This window comes from Eriocheir sinensis, chromosome 11 (assembly GCF_024679095.1).
Source record: "Eriocheir sinensis breed Jianghai 21 chromosome 11, ASM2467909v1, whole genome shotgun sequence".
NCBI lineage: Eukaryota > Metazoa > Arthropoda > Malacostraca > Decapoda > Varunidae > Eriocheir > Eriocheir sinensis.
In genome coordinates this window covers 8,487,175-8,501,961 of record NC_066519.1, presented here as the reverse complement: position 1 = coordinate 8,501,961, position 14,787 = coordinate 8,487,175, and the positions used below count along the sequence as shown (strand labels likewise).

Here is a 14,787-nt window from a genome sequence, read left to right as displayed (position 1 = left end):
AAGAAAGAGGCTAAGGGTGAAGACATTTAGCCACCCCTGAAATACATGGCATCATTCAACCCTCTTGGTGAGCTGCAGGAATGTGCTTCCCATTGCAGTGCACCAGCTCCATGTACTGATTTTGGTATGAATACTTCATCTAGTGTTTGTTGATTGTTGTGTTATTAATCTAATTATGACTTCACAAAATAGACTGTGCAAGTCACTTAACACATGCCCTGCTCAACATCACTTTTAAGTTGTAGAATTCCTTCATATGGATGCTGATTTATGTATCCTGAAATGATTAGAATTGATTGTCTTAACATTTTTTTTTTTTTGTCCATGATCACTGAGCCATGTTACGGTATGTCTTTGGGTGTAGATCCAGGAATGAGTTTTTGGGAGGACGCCGACTTTTTTGCGGGTGGAAGGAGCATTAGCATTACCGATTAGCCATTCTAGGCAGTCCTGGTCTTGAAAAAACTGGTGAAGTGACTTAAATCAATGGGTATAACGGCCTCGACTTTGTGCCAAAGCATTGTTTTAGCTGCAGCGCGCTTTTGAGCTAGTTTTCCTGTATCACTCAGGAACATTGGGGGCTCTGGGCCCCTTTGGATCCAATTAATGAAGCTATGTCTTATCATATATCTATCCTTTACAGTCTGATGGTGCATCCTTCTAGGTTGTCAAGTTTTAGTAGCTACTCATGAGAAGTATTCTATAATAATCATTGATTTCCAGATGGTTTGCACTAAAAAGTGTCGTGTAACCTGCCGCAAATAATAATTAGCTGTAGTCAACCCTTGCTTTAAAGAACCAATATGGAGGAAGGGGTGATGTTATATCCAAAAATCTTTTACATCTGAAGTATCCAACCTTTTGTGTATAATAAACTTTGTTACATGAACTTAAAAGTTCACAATTTCATACATGCTTCTTTTTTTTCCTTGTATTTGATGATTAATCCTGACATGTATTTCCATTATCAGTAGGTAATATATAGTAACAAGACAATAATACATTATAACAATGTATATATTATAGCCCAATGAGTGCACGAGATCATTTACCTCATCAGTGACGCTAAGTCCAGGAGTCCTTCCCAAATTCTTGCCCAAATTTGTGACACCAAGTATAATAACTAGTTTTAGTGACTATTTGCATCCATTTTTTTCACTTTGATTAAAAAATTGCTCTCAACAGGTGTGAACTTGATGGGTTGGTGGAAACTCGACCGGCCATCAACCTCACCACAATATAGTAAGGAACCCTCTTGTTCTCAGTGATAATTTATCCTCTTTAGTTACTATTCCATGTTGCTTTTAATCACAACTAATGTGTTGGAAACATTACAGCTATAACATACTTCACATCTCTGCATACAAATTGAGTTCAATATTCAACTGTTACACCAGTAGGCTTCATATCTAAAAAAAATGTAAAAAGGTTGAAATTTTGAATGATATAATTTAAACTCTTTATTATGTTTCTATGGCTGTAGTACCGTTACGATTAGTCGAGTGATCAGCATATGGGTCTATGTTTTTGATAGCATAGGTTCAAATTTTGCCATAGGCTGGCATTTGATAGTAACAGTAGTGTCCACAGATATCTACCTGTTTCTTGTTTATCCTGTTCCACTTAAACCATCACTGGCCAATCTTTGAAGAGGTAGCATAACCTTGAAGTGCTACTAACAAACCTTTGTCCATTCTTTCTGATGGGATTTTTTTTTTTTTTTTTTTTTATTCCCACCTGCCTATAGCGCCGGTAGGTTTTTCAGGCGCCTGGCGATCGGCCCAGGCCCGTCATGATGCAGGCTTTTTTTTTATAGTGGTGCCATTTAGTATTGGCTCATGCTGCCGCCTGGAACTCATTCTTGATTCACTTGATGGTTTAGCAGGCTTTGGTATGGCTACCATTGCAGAAACAGGGAATTTTTATATTTTTAGTGTGGCAACACATTAACAAATGTTTTAGTATGGACTGAACATCAAAGATATACATGGTAAATGGGTGCTTGTAGATCTTGACATTATATCTGTCAAGAGTCTCCAGTTGTATCCTCTCCCCCATCTCTCCTGAAAATATTACTCTTGTCAAGCAATCTAAGTGAAGCTTTCCATCGAAGCTGGCGTGCAGATATAATGTCAATGCTTAGATTAACTGTCCTTATAGCACTGAAAATAATGCAATTACATGCACATATTTTATTATTTAGAATTGTGATTAATTGTGATTAAATATTTTTTCATGTATTTTCAGACATGAAAAGTAGGCAATTGCTGCACACAACAGTCTGTCGTCTGCACTGGGAGGCAAGGCAGCTCAAAGCCCAGGTTGTTACAACTCCTGGGCAAGTTTTTACCAGAGCCAGCAATTTTTAGATCCAATAGGGATGGATTTTTCTGAGGTCAGGTTCAACATGCTGCAAGATGCCAAGATTCAAGTTTAGTAGGAGATATGGTTACAAGAGAGGAGGTTTGCTCTGCCTTATACTTATCAAAGTCCAATGCTAATAGATTTCTGAGCACAGTATTTCACTTGTCTTCAGTTTCAACACTCAATCATGACTCAGGGGTATTTCAGTACATGTTGGCTGGAGCAACAGACTTGACAGCCCTGCAGCAAAGAGCACAGGCTTTGTCAAAAGAAGAGAAACTTCATGGATTTGCCATTATTTAGTATTACCTTGTTACGCCAAGAATTTTTCCATATACTTTGCCAAATATTGCAAGTAATGCACCATTGTTGGGCTTGTTTGTTATAAATCAGATCTTGTTCAATTAATGCTTTGGGTGTCTGCCACTTTCCAGTTGTAATGTTATGAATCATTTATTTCCCTCTAGATATCACACGTAATGCACCATTGTTGGTTTTGCCTGTTATAAATCAGATTTTGTTCAGTTAAAAGCTTTAGGTGTCTGCCACTTTCCAATTGTAATACAAGGAATCCTGCCAGATATCGCATGTAATGCACCATTGTTGGTTTTGTTTATGATAAATCAGATCTTGTTCAGCTCACAAGCTTTAAATATCTGCTATTGTTTATTTCAGGTGTAATGCTTGAAGCATTTGTTCTCTCTACCCAACAGTATGCAATGCTTTATTGTGGATTTTGCCTGTTATGTTTAATCTTGTTCAGGTAACAAGCTTTTTGGTGTCTGCCTTACTTAATATGTCCTGCAGTGACACTTCTGGCTTGGTTTCATAATGTGAAATACAGCACGTAATTTCATCACACTAAGTGTCTATCATCACGTGTCTGGCATCATTAATGTGGCTTCCAGGAGTAATCTTTGTTTGCATTACAGCATGCAATGTTTTTTCTGCTTTATAATGATATACATAATTCACATAGGTATGATTTATAAAATGTAATGGCAGTTGATATTCTTGGGACTAATGCCTCATAAACTCTTTGTGGAAAAAATAATGCTTTTTTGAATGGGGGGGGACAGAGTGGTTTTGTTTGGTTGGCCAGTTCAAGGAGTTTCATATCAAATGATTTATTACATCCAACTTTGTTGTGTGTGCAAAAACATATATTTTATTACATCCACATCCAACTTTAATGTGTGCATAAAACATATATTTTATTACATCCAACTTAATGTGCTTCCTGCAATAAATGCTTCATGTTTACTGATGTAGCCTATGAAATACATATCACTCTCTGCCCTGTAACATTGTGTGTCACATACTGCAAGGCATAACTTCTCCTGCTATTTTCTTACACTATGAGTTGCCTTATTTTGTCTCATTTGCTTTTATCATATGTGCCTCTGCTGCATAGTTGTGCCTGCTGAGCTTAATATCTTCGATGACCCCGATACCAGGGTCAGGAGCTTGTGAGATCATACCGTGTCCTACATTCCATTTCTCTTTCAATTCCAGGCTCGCCTGTCTCCCAGGACCACTCAAGTTATAGGATTCCATTTAAGACAACTTATGTGCTACCTTCACATGTCCTCCATCATGTATTTCAGCATGTTTTATGATGCTTTGCTCTTATATTGATGTGCTCTTGCAAAATTTTTTTTATACAGTTTTCTATTGTATATAACGCACCATTGTTGGTTTTGCCTGTTATAAATTGGGTCCAATGTCTCAGTTGCAACAAGTTTTGAGTGTCTCCCATTGCTTATTTCAGTTGTAATGCCAGAAGCTTTGTTCTCTGCCCTTGTCAAGCAGTATGCAATGCTTGCCATTATCTGTTACTTGTACATGTTAGTATGATATTTTTACTCAGCTATAGAGCATTTTGCAAAAAGGTAAAAGTGTAAGGCTGGGGCATACGCTGTAGCAGCACGTGGCCCTGGTGCTCATCTCTGTAACATTAGCCCATGATCGAGCCTGTGGTGTTAGGGGATCCCATTACCCTGGGACACAGGACCAGTGTGACATCCAGGCTACCAAGCAGTTGCAAAAGGCATTATAGTAATTTTAGCATGCATAGAATGTTGTATGCTTTGCTTGTATTTAAAGCACTGGATATGTTTACATACACACACATATATATATATATATATATATATATATATATATATATATATATATATATATATATATATATATATATATATATATATATATATATATATATATTAGCAAATGCTTTCAACATCATATTTTTCCTAAAAAACAAATTGATATAGTGTAGATAATACTCTTAATAAAACATAAGAACAAATATAATTTTCTTTACTCCCATTAGTAAATCATGTTACAATGGAAAAAATAAGTGAAGGCTGGATAGGGTGCTGTGGCAGGTACTAAAATAGTTGTTACCCCTGAAAAGTGACGTTTTTGTGGGCTGCAATAGATGGCGCTTACTCCTGCACGCCTGAGGAATTACTACATACCACTATCTCTTCGTATATAGTCTTTGGTTTATGTGTGTGTGTGTGTGTGTGTGTGTGTGTGTGTGTGTTGCCATGAGGCGAGGGGTTGGTATGCTCGTTTTCTATGACGAATTATGGCACATACAATACTTATTTTGACACTACCATAAGGTGATAACTGTGTCTCGTACATATGTTAATTTCTTGTACTTTGGCCAGACAATTCCTATATATATAGCTAATAAAGAAAAAACGTACGTATGCTTGGAGCCAGAGAGAGAGAGAGAGAGAGAGAGAGAGAGAGAGAGGCCAGTCATAGGCTATTTGACCGTTTGAACCTAGCTCCTCTCCTTCCATCTCTTCTATATATATATATATATATATATATATATATATATATATATATATATATATATATATATATATATATATATATATATATTAACCAGGCAACAATGATAATACCTAAAATAATATCAGTGCTAGTGTCACTTGCTGCGAAATATTCATGTCATTCATATTCAGTCTCCTTTCAATAAATGAGAAGCAAATATACCTTATCGGCAAAAAAATTTAGCGTAATAAAAAATACTCATGAAAGATGGAAGAGAGGAGCTTGAATTCAAAAAAAAACGGTCAAACAGCCTATGACTGGCCTCTCTCTAGCCTATATATATATATATATATATATATATATATATATATATATAAAATACTATGAAAGATGGAAGAGAGGGAGTTAGGGTTCAAAACGGTCAAACAGCCTATGACTGGCCTCTCTCTCTATATATATATATATATATATATATATATATATATATATATATATATATATATATATATATATATATATATATATATATATATATATATATATATATATATATATATATATATATATATATATATATATATATATATATATATATATATATATATATATATATATATATATATATATATATATATATATATATATATATAGAGAGAGAGAGAGAGAGAGAGAGAGAGAGAGAGAGAGAGAGAGAGAGAGAGAGAGAGAGAGAGAGAGAGAGAGAGGCCAGTCATAGGCTATTTGACTGTTTGAACTCTAACCCTCTCTTCCATCTTTCATAGTATTTTTTTATATATATATATATATATATATATATATATATATATATATATATAGAGAGAGAGAGAGAGAGAGAGAGAGAGAGAGAGAGAGAGAGAGAGAGAGAGAGAGAGAGAGAGAGAGAGAGAGTCATAGGCTATTTGACCGTTTGAACCTAGCTCCCCTCTCTTCCATCTTTCATAGTATTTTTTATTACGCTAAATTTTTTTGCCGATAAGAGGATATTTGCTTAGATTGAAAGGCACTGAATCTGAATGACATGAATATTTCGCCGCAAGTGACACTGGCACTGATATTATTTTGGGTATTATCATTGTTGCCTGGTTAATATATATATATATATATATATATATATATATATATATATATATATATATATATATATATATATATATATATATATATGAAAGATGGAAGAGAGGGGAGCTAGGTTCAAACGGTCAAATAGCCTATGACTGGCCTCTCTCTCTCTCTCTCTCTCTCTCTCTCTCTCTCTCTCTGACTCCAAGCACGTACGTTTTTTTCTTTATTAGCTATATATAGGAATTGTCTGGCCAAAGTACAAGAAATTAACATATGTACGAGACACAGTTATCACCTTATGGTAGTGTCAAAATAAGTATTGTATGTGCCATAATTCGTCATAGAAAACGAGCATACCAACCCCTCGCCTCGCATGGCAACACACACACACACACACACACACACACACACACACCGTAAACCAAAGAGACTATATACGAAGAGATAGTGGTATGTAGTAATTCCTCGGGCGTGCGGAAGTAGCGCCATCTATTGCAGCCCACCAAAAACGTCACTTTTCAGGGGTAGCTTAACTATTTTTGAAGTACCTGCCACAGCACCCTATCCAGCCTTCACTTATTTTTTTTCATTGTAACATGATTTACTAATGGGGTAAAGAAAATTATATTTGTTCTTATGTTTTATTAGGTATTATCTACACTATATCAATTTGTTTTTTTAGGAAAAATATGATGTTGAAAGCATTTGCTATATATATATATATATATATATATATATATATATATATATATATATATATATATATATATATATATATATATATATATATATATATATATATATATGTGTGTGTGTAGCAAACATATCCAGTGCTTTAAATACAAGCAAAGCATACAACATTCTATGCATGCTAAATTACTATAATGCCTTTGCAACTGTGGTAGCCTGGATGTCACACTGGTCCTGTGTCCCAGGGTAATGGGATCCCTAACACCACAGGCTCGATCATGGGCTAATGTTACAGAGATGAGCACCGAGGCCACGTGCTGCTACAGCGTATGCCCCCAGCCTTACCTTTACCTTTTGCAAAATGCTCTTAGCTGAGTAAAAATATCATACTAACTGTACAAGTAACAGATAATGGCAAGCATTGCATACTGCTTGACAGGGCAGAGAACAAAAGCTTCTAAGCATTACAACTGAAATAAGCAATGGGAGACACTCAAAGCTTGTTAACTGAACATGACCCAATTTATAACAGGCAAAACCAACAATGGTGCGTTATATACAATGAAAACTGTATAAAAATGTTGCAAGGCACATCAATATAAGAGCAAAGCATCATAAAACATGCTGAAATACATGATGGAGGACATTAAGAAGGTAACACATAAGTTGTCTTAAATGGAATCCTATAACTTGGTGGTCCTGGGAGACAGGCGAGCCTGGAGGTGAAAATGGAATGTAGGACACGGTATGATCTCACAAGCTCTGACCCTGGTGTCAGGGTCATGAAGATATTAAGCTCAGCAGGCACAACTATGCAGCAGAGGCACATATGATAAAAGCAAATGAGACAAAATAAGGCAACTCATAGTGTAAGAAAATAGCAGGAAAGTTATGCTGCAGTATGTGACACACCAAATTACAGGGCAGAGAGTGATATGTATTTCATAGGCTACATCAGTAAACATGAAGCATTTATTGCAGGAAGCACACATTAAAGTTGGATGTAATAAAATATATGTTTTATGCACACATTAAAGTTGGATGTAATAAAATATATGTTTTTTGCACACATTAAAGTTGGATGTAATAAAATCATTTGATATGAAACTCCTTGAACTGGCCAACCAAACAAACCACTCTGTCCCCCCCCCCCCCCCATTCAAAAAAGCATTATTTTTCACAAGGTTTATGAGGCATTAGTCAAGAATATCAACTGCCATTACATTTTGTAAATCATACCTATGTGATTATGTATATCATATAAAGCAGAAAAAACATTGCATGCTGTAATACAAACAAGATTACTCCTGGAAGCCACATTAATGATGCCAGACACGTGATGATAGACACTTAGTGTGATGAAATTACATGCTGTATTTCACATTATGAAACCAAGCCAAGTGTCACTGCAGGACATATTAAGTAAGGCAGACACCAAAAGCTTGTTACCTGAACAAGATTAAACATAACAGGCAAAATCCACAATAAAGCATTGCATACTGTTGGGTAGGGAAGAGAACAAATGCTTCCAAGCATTACACCTGAAATAAACAATGGCAGATATTTAAAGCTTGTGAGCTGAACAAGATCTGATTTATCATAGGCAAAACCAACAATGGTGCATTACATGCGATATCTGGCAGGGGATTCCTTGTATTACAATTGGAAAGTGGCAGACACCTAAAGCTTTTTAACTGAACAAAATCTGATTTATAACAGGCAAAACCAACAATGGTGCATTACGTGTGATATCTAGCAGGGAAAATAAATGATTCCTTGCATTACAACTGGAAAGTGGCAGACACCCAAAGCTTGTTAATTGAACAAGATCTGATTTATAACAAGCAAGCCCAACAATGGTGCATTACTTGCAATATTTGGCAAAGTATATGGAAAAAAATTCTTGGCGTAACAAGAGTAATACTAAATAATGGCAAATCCCATGAAGTTTCTTCTTTGACAAAGCCTGTGTTTTGCTGCAGGGCTGTCAGAGTCTGTTTGCTCCAGCCAACATGTACTGAAATACCCCTGAGTCATGATTGAAGTGTTGAAACTGAAGACAAGTGAAATACTGTGCTCAGAAATCTATTAGCATTTGGACTTTGATAGTATAAGGCCAGAGCAAACCTCCTCTCTTGTAACCCATATCTCCTACTAGGCTTAGATCTTGGCATCTTGCAGCATGTTGAACCTGACCTCAGAAAAATCCATCCCTATTGGATCTAAAAATTGCTGGCTCTGGGCAAAACTGCCCAGGAGTTGTAACAGCATGGGCTTTGAGCTGCCTTGCCTCCCGGTGCAGACGACAGACTGTTGTGTGCAGCACTTTTCACTTTTCAGGTCTGAAAATACATGAAATAATATTTAATCACAATTAATCACAATTCTAAATAATAAAATATGTGCATGTAATTGCATTATTTTCAGTGCTATAAGGACAGTGAATCTAAGCATTGACATTATGTCTGCACGCCAGCATCGATGGAAGGCTTCACTTAGATTGCCTGACAAGAGTAATATTTTCAGGAGAGATGGGGGAGAGGATACAACTGGAGACTCTTGACAGATATAATGTCAAGATCTACAAGCACCCATTTACCATATATATCTTTGATGTTCAGTCCATACTAAAACATTTGTCAATGTGTTGCCACACTAAAAATATAAAAATTCCCTGTTTCTGCAATGTTAGCCATAACTAATCAATGATAAACCATCCAATTGTATCAATAATGAGTTCCGGCAGCATGAGCCAATACTAAATGGCACCACTATAAAAAAAAAGCCTGCATCATGACGGGCCTGGGCCGATCGCCCGGCGCCTGAAGAAAACCTACCGGCGCTATAGGCAGGTGGGAAAAAAAAAAAAAAAAATCCCATCAGAAGAATGGACAAAGGTTTGTTAGTGGCACTTCAAGGTTATGCTACCTCTTCAAAGATTGGCCAGTGATGGTTTAAAGTGGAACAGGATAAACAAGAAACAGGTAGATATCTGTGGACACTACTGTTACTATCAAATGCCAGCCTATGGCAAAATTTGAACCTATGCTATCAAAAACATAAGACCCATATGCTGATCACTCGACTAATCGTAACGGTACTACAGCCATAGAAACATAATAAAGAGTTTAAATTATATCATTCAAAATTTCAACCTTTTTACATTTTTTTTTTTTAGATATGAAGCCTACTGGTGTAACAGTTGAATATTGAACTCAATTTGTATGCAGAGATGTGAAGTATGTTATTAAGCTGTAATGTTTCCAACACATTAGTTGTGATTAAAGCAACATGGAATAGTAACTAAAGAGGATAAATTATCACTGAGAACAAGAGGTTCCTTACTATATTGTGGTGAGCTTGATGGCCGAGTCGAGTTTCCACCAACCCCATCAAGTTCACACCTGTTGAGAGGCAATTTTTTAATCAAAGTGAAAAATGGATGCAAATGGTCACTAAAACTAGTTATTATACTTGGTGTCACAAATTTGGGCAAAGAATTTAGGGAAGGACTCCTGGACTTGGCGTCACTGATGAGGTAAATGATCTCGTGCACTCATTGGGCTATAATATATACATTGTTATAATGTGTATTATTGTCTTGTTACTATATATTACCTACTGATAATGGAAATACATGTCAGGATTAATCATCAAATACAAGGAAAAAAGAATCATGTATGGAAATTGTGAACTTTAAGTTCATGTAACAAAGTTTATTATACACAAAAAGGTTGGATACTTCAGATGTAAAAGATTTTTGGATATAACATCACCCCCTTCCTCCATATTGGTTCTTTAAAGCAAGGGTTGACTACAGCTGATTATTATTTGCGGCAGGTTACACGACACTTTTTTTAGTGCAAACCATCTGGAAATCAATGATTATTATAAGGAATACTTCTCATGAGTAGCTACTAAAACTTGACAACCTAGAAGGATGCACCATCAGACTGTAAAGGATAGATATATGATAAGACATAGCTACATTGGTGGATCCAAAGGGGGGCCCAGGCCCCCCCAATGTTCCTGAGTGATACAGGAAAACTAGCTCAAAAGCGCGCTGCGGCTAAAACAATGCTTTGGCACAAAGTCCAGGCCGTTATACCCATTGATTTAGGTCACTTCACCAGTTTTTCAAGACCAGGACTGCCTAGAATGGCTAATCGGTAATGCTAATGCTCCTTCCACCCGCAAAAAGTCTGACGTCCTCCCAAAAACTCATTTCCTGGATCTACACCCAAAGACATACCGTAACATGGCTCAGTGATCATGGACAAAAAAAAAATGTTAAGACAATCAATTTCTAATCATTTCAGGATACATAAATCAGCATCCATATGAAGGAATTCTACAACTTAAAAGTGATGTTGAGCAGGGCATGTGTTAAGTGACTTGCACAGTCTATTTTGTGAAGTCATAATTAGATTAATAACACAACAATCAACAAACACTAGATGAAGTATTCATACCAAAATCAGTACATGGAGCTGGTGCACTGCAATGGGAAGCACATTCCTGCAGCTCACCAAGAGGGTTGAATGATGCCATGTATTTCAGGGGGGTGGCTAAATGTCTTCACCCTTGGCCTCTTTCTTGGCCTCTCCCCCTTCAGCTGCCACATTCTCTTGGATGATATCGGACGTGTTCGGATCTGTTGGGATGTGGTTGTGTTAGATGTGGAATAACATACGACAGTGGAACATGGAAGGAAAGAGTATGTCCACACGGTAAAATACAGAGATGAGGATTGCACTACATTAGTTGAGTGATTACAAGATGTAAATTGAAATTCTTTGGATACTGAAAGGATGTACGGGGACAACTGGGTGAGAAGGGAGAGAGATGCAGATTTTTGTTATATAGCTAGATACACCAATGAAGACTTAGGACATACACATTCAGAAAGACCACAATTTTGGCTGCTAGACAGAAAAACACTAGATGTCAAAGTGCCAGGACATTGAAGGAAGTAATAATAAGAAAAGCAATAATAATTAATGAGTGTAAATATATTTCTGATATTTTTGTTTATCTTAATGCTAGTATTGGAATTTTCAAACACTAAGAATATAATAAATAAATATTGATAAATTAATTAAAATAAATACATTAATTGTACTAATACTACCACTAACAATATTAACAGCACTGCATCTAATAGACTGAGCAATAAACTGAGTCTGATATGTAACCATAATTAAACTGTCTCTGTCTGGGTGTTATGTGAAGCTTGCTCCATGCACCATGATAGGAATGGCATATATGCATGCAGGTTGCTGAGATGCTTACAGTCACCAGCCACTTGTAGATATGGCACCAAAATGTGTTGGAAGCATTGGCGGCCAACTTCCATTTATTTAACTATTATTTTCTTTAAACAAAGGAGACAGCTCAAGAGCAACAAAGCGTACTAGAAAAAGCCCCACTACTGCCACTCCCAAACAGACAAAAGTAGAGTCTTGATACACTCTTCTTGAAGGTCAAATTATAGGCAGGAGGAAATGCGGACAATGGAAGGCTGTTCCAGTTTATCAGTTTAAGGGATGAAAGAGTGGAGATATGCTGGTTAACTTTTGCATAAGATGTTTGGCAAGATAGAACATGCAGTAATTGACTTAAATTAGAAAAGTATAGATTTAGGAGGGAAATGGGCAGGCATTGGTTTAGTAATAGGGTGGTGGGGGAATGGAATAGATTCAGCAATCACATAGTGAGTGCAGGGACGATAGCTTGTTTTAAGAGTAGACTGGATAGCTACATGGACGAGGCTGATAGGTGGTAATGGGGAGGAATCTGGAGCTGCCGTGTGTAGGCCATTCGGCCTCTTGCCGCGGGAGGAGGGGAGGCATGCAGTTAGCAAGTTCAGAACAACTGTCAGCGTGAAAATGATTAGAATTTCCACATTATCATTATTTATATATATCACTTACCCCCGGCTGGCATCCTTCCGTAATAAATGTAGCTTCACACCAGGCTGTGTCCTCTTTATCACCACAAAGGGACATGATTCGAGGCTCCGGCTGGTAAACGTGGCGGCCGCGGCGGTGTTATGATTTTTGAACGAGGCAGCGTTGCCATCGGAGCAGAGAAAGATATTGCTGCGAATAGCGGTATAATAAACAGTATAAGTTAGACCGAGATAATTATATTCACCCACTCTTTCCCCCTACAAACCAATGACTCAATGTATATATATCATCATTACTGATGGAAGTCAGCGTGCGTGCTAAAACAATGAGTTTGGAAGAAAAAACATGATCACATAGTTTTAAAGAACGGCAGTAGGGCTACAATTCCTTGTTTCATTCTAGTACGTATACAGAAAGGTTAAACACATAAAACACATCTAACCACACATGCAGAGAAAGTAATATAATTGCGGTATAATAATTATATAACAATAATAGCATTACTCATGACATGCAGTCAGGCTATATCTACCTAGTAAATATATACAGTATATATAGTTCCTACTGTTCATTTTAATATTTATCTACCTTTATTTTTTTTTATTTAAAATGGGAAATAACCAGACTGAAGAAAAAAAGTAGCAACATTTGCTGCTTGATCCCATGTAGCAACACTGCTGATGGGTACTGGGGTTAGGTGGTTCTGGAGGGGGAGGCGCCTGGATGTAAACAAAGCTGCTCCTGCGCCATCTGTTGCAACCGACATACACCAACACCCGCCCACGGTCTCCCATAGAGGCCCCCTCTCCTGTTCTATAGTCTCCTTGCCGTAAACACACACACACACATACGTCTGCACGCACATCAATATGTATCAAGAGGGATGGCATGTTCCTCTCTTGTCTATTGTTGGTTACTTGCAATAATAAACTATCAATCAATCATCAATCACAAGCTCGTGTCGCCAACTGCCGTTGAATAACTCTCGTACACAGCGGGCTGTGTACGTTTTTATTTTGTTTTTATTACAGCCAGCTTGTTTGTTGGTCTGTTTAGTGTATAAGCTAAAGCTTTGTTAACATAAAAGATGCAGAACATGCAGTATAGCACTATACAATACAGGTATATTAATACTTATAACAGTAATAATATCGTCATCCGGAGGCGTTTGAACGTTGGGTTTTTTTTCACAGCGTATCGCCGTGCTTCAAAATGATTCGCGTCGGTGTTTCTAAATATTCGTGTTTAGCAAGATAACGGAGGCTCCTATGGTTATTTTTGATATCGCATCTTAATCTACGGTATTTTCTACGTTTATCAGTAGGTCTGTTTTTCTTTTAAACTTGGTAATAAAAAAAAAATGATCGTTTTGACAAAAATCCTCAGGGGGGGGGCAAATGTGGCCCGGGTCGGAACGAATAGGGTTAAGGTATGTACTATTTAAATAAAGTGCTTGTAACGAGTAAATATGGTACAAATTCAAATGAGGTTCCCTTCCCCAACTCATAAATGGCTTTTTGCCCATATAAATAACCATATAATACTTAAAGTGAGAGTAATGAGCAACCATAGGGTATAGGAGAATTAGGAATGATGTGTGTTGTCTTAAATGTGTTTGCCTGTTTCTTTTGTTATGAACATAAGATAAATCCTTTAGGGTACTTGAGTTTTGTAAAGGTTTCTGATTTTTTTTTTTTTATAGCAGAGGAGGCGGCACAAGGGCAAAACAAATATTAAAAAAAAAAGCCCGCTAAAATTGCCGCAACCTTAAAAAGAATACAGAAACATGAGAGCTCAAATCCGTGTGGAGCTTAAAACTGAGTAAGATCTTAAAATGCTCGTGTATCCCCTTATACACCTTGTTTTCTATAGTCTACTTCGGCTTCTCATGTTTATTACATTTGGGGGGAGGTTTGTCTATTATTATTATTTTTTCTTTTCA

The 14,787-nt window shown here is 36.7% G+C and overlaps 1 long non-coding RNA gene across 1 annotated transcript; it reads right to left on the bottom strand.

The window, feature by feature from the left end:
• Positions 1–10,094: 10,094 nt before the first annotated feature.
• Positions 10,095–13,510, bottom strand: LOC126997175 (uncharacterized). Its single transcript, XR_007751924.1, has 3 exons — positions 12,867–13,510; positions 11,406–11,587; positions 10,095–10,337 (listed from the first exon to the last, which is right to left on the bottom strand). It is a non-coding gene; the product is annotated as an uncharacterized LOC126997175 (long non-coding RNA).
• Between the last annotated feature and the right edge of the window lie 1,277 nt (positions 13,511–14,787).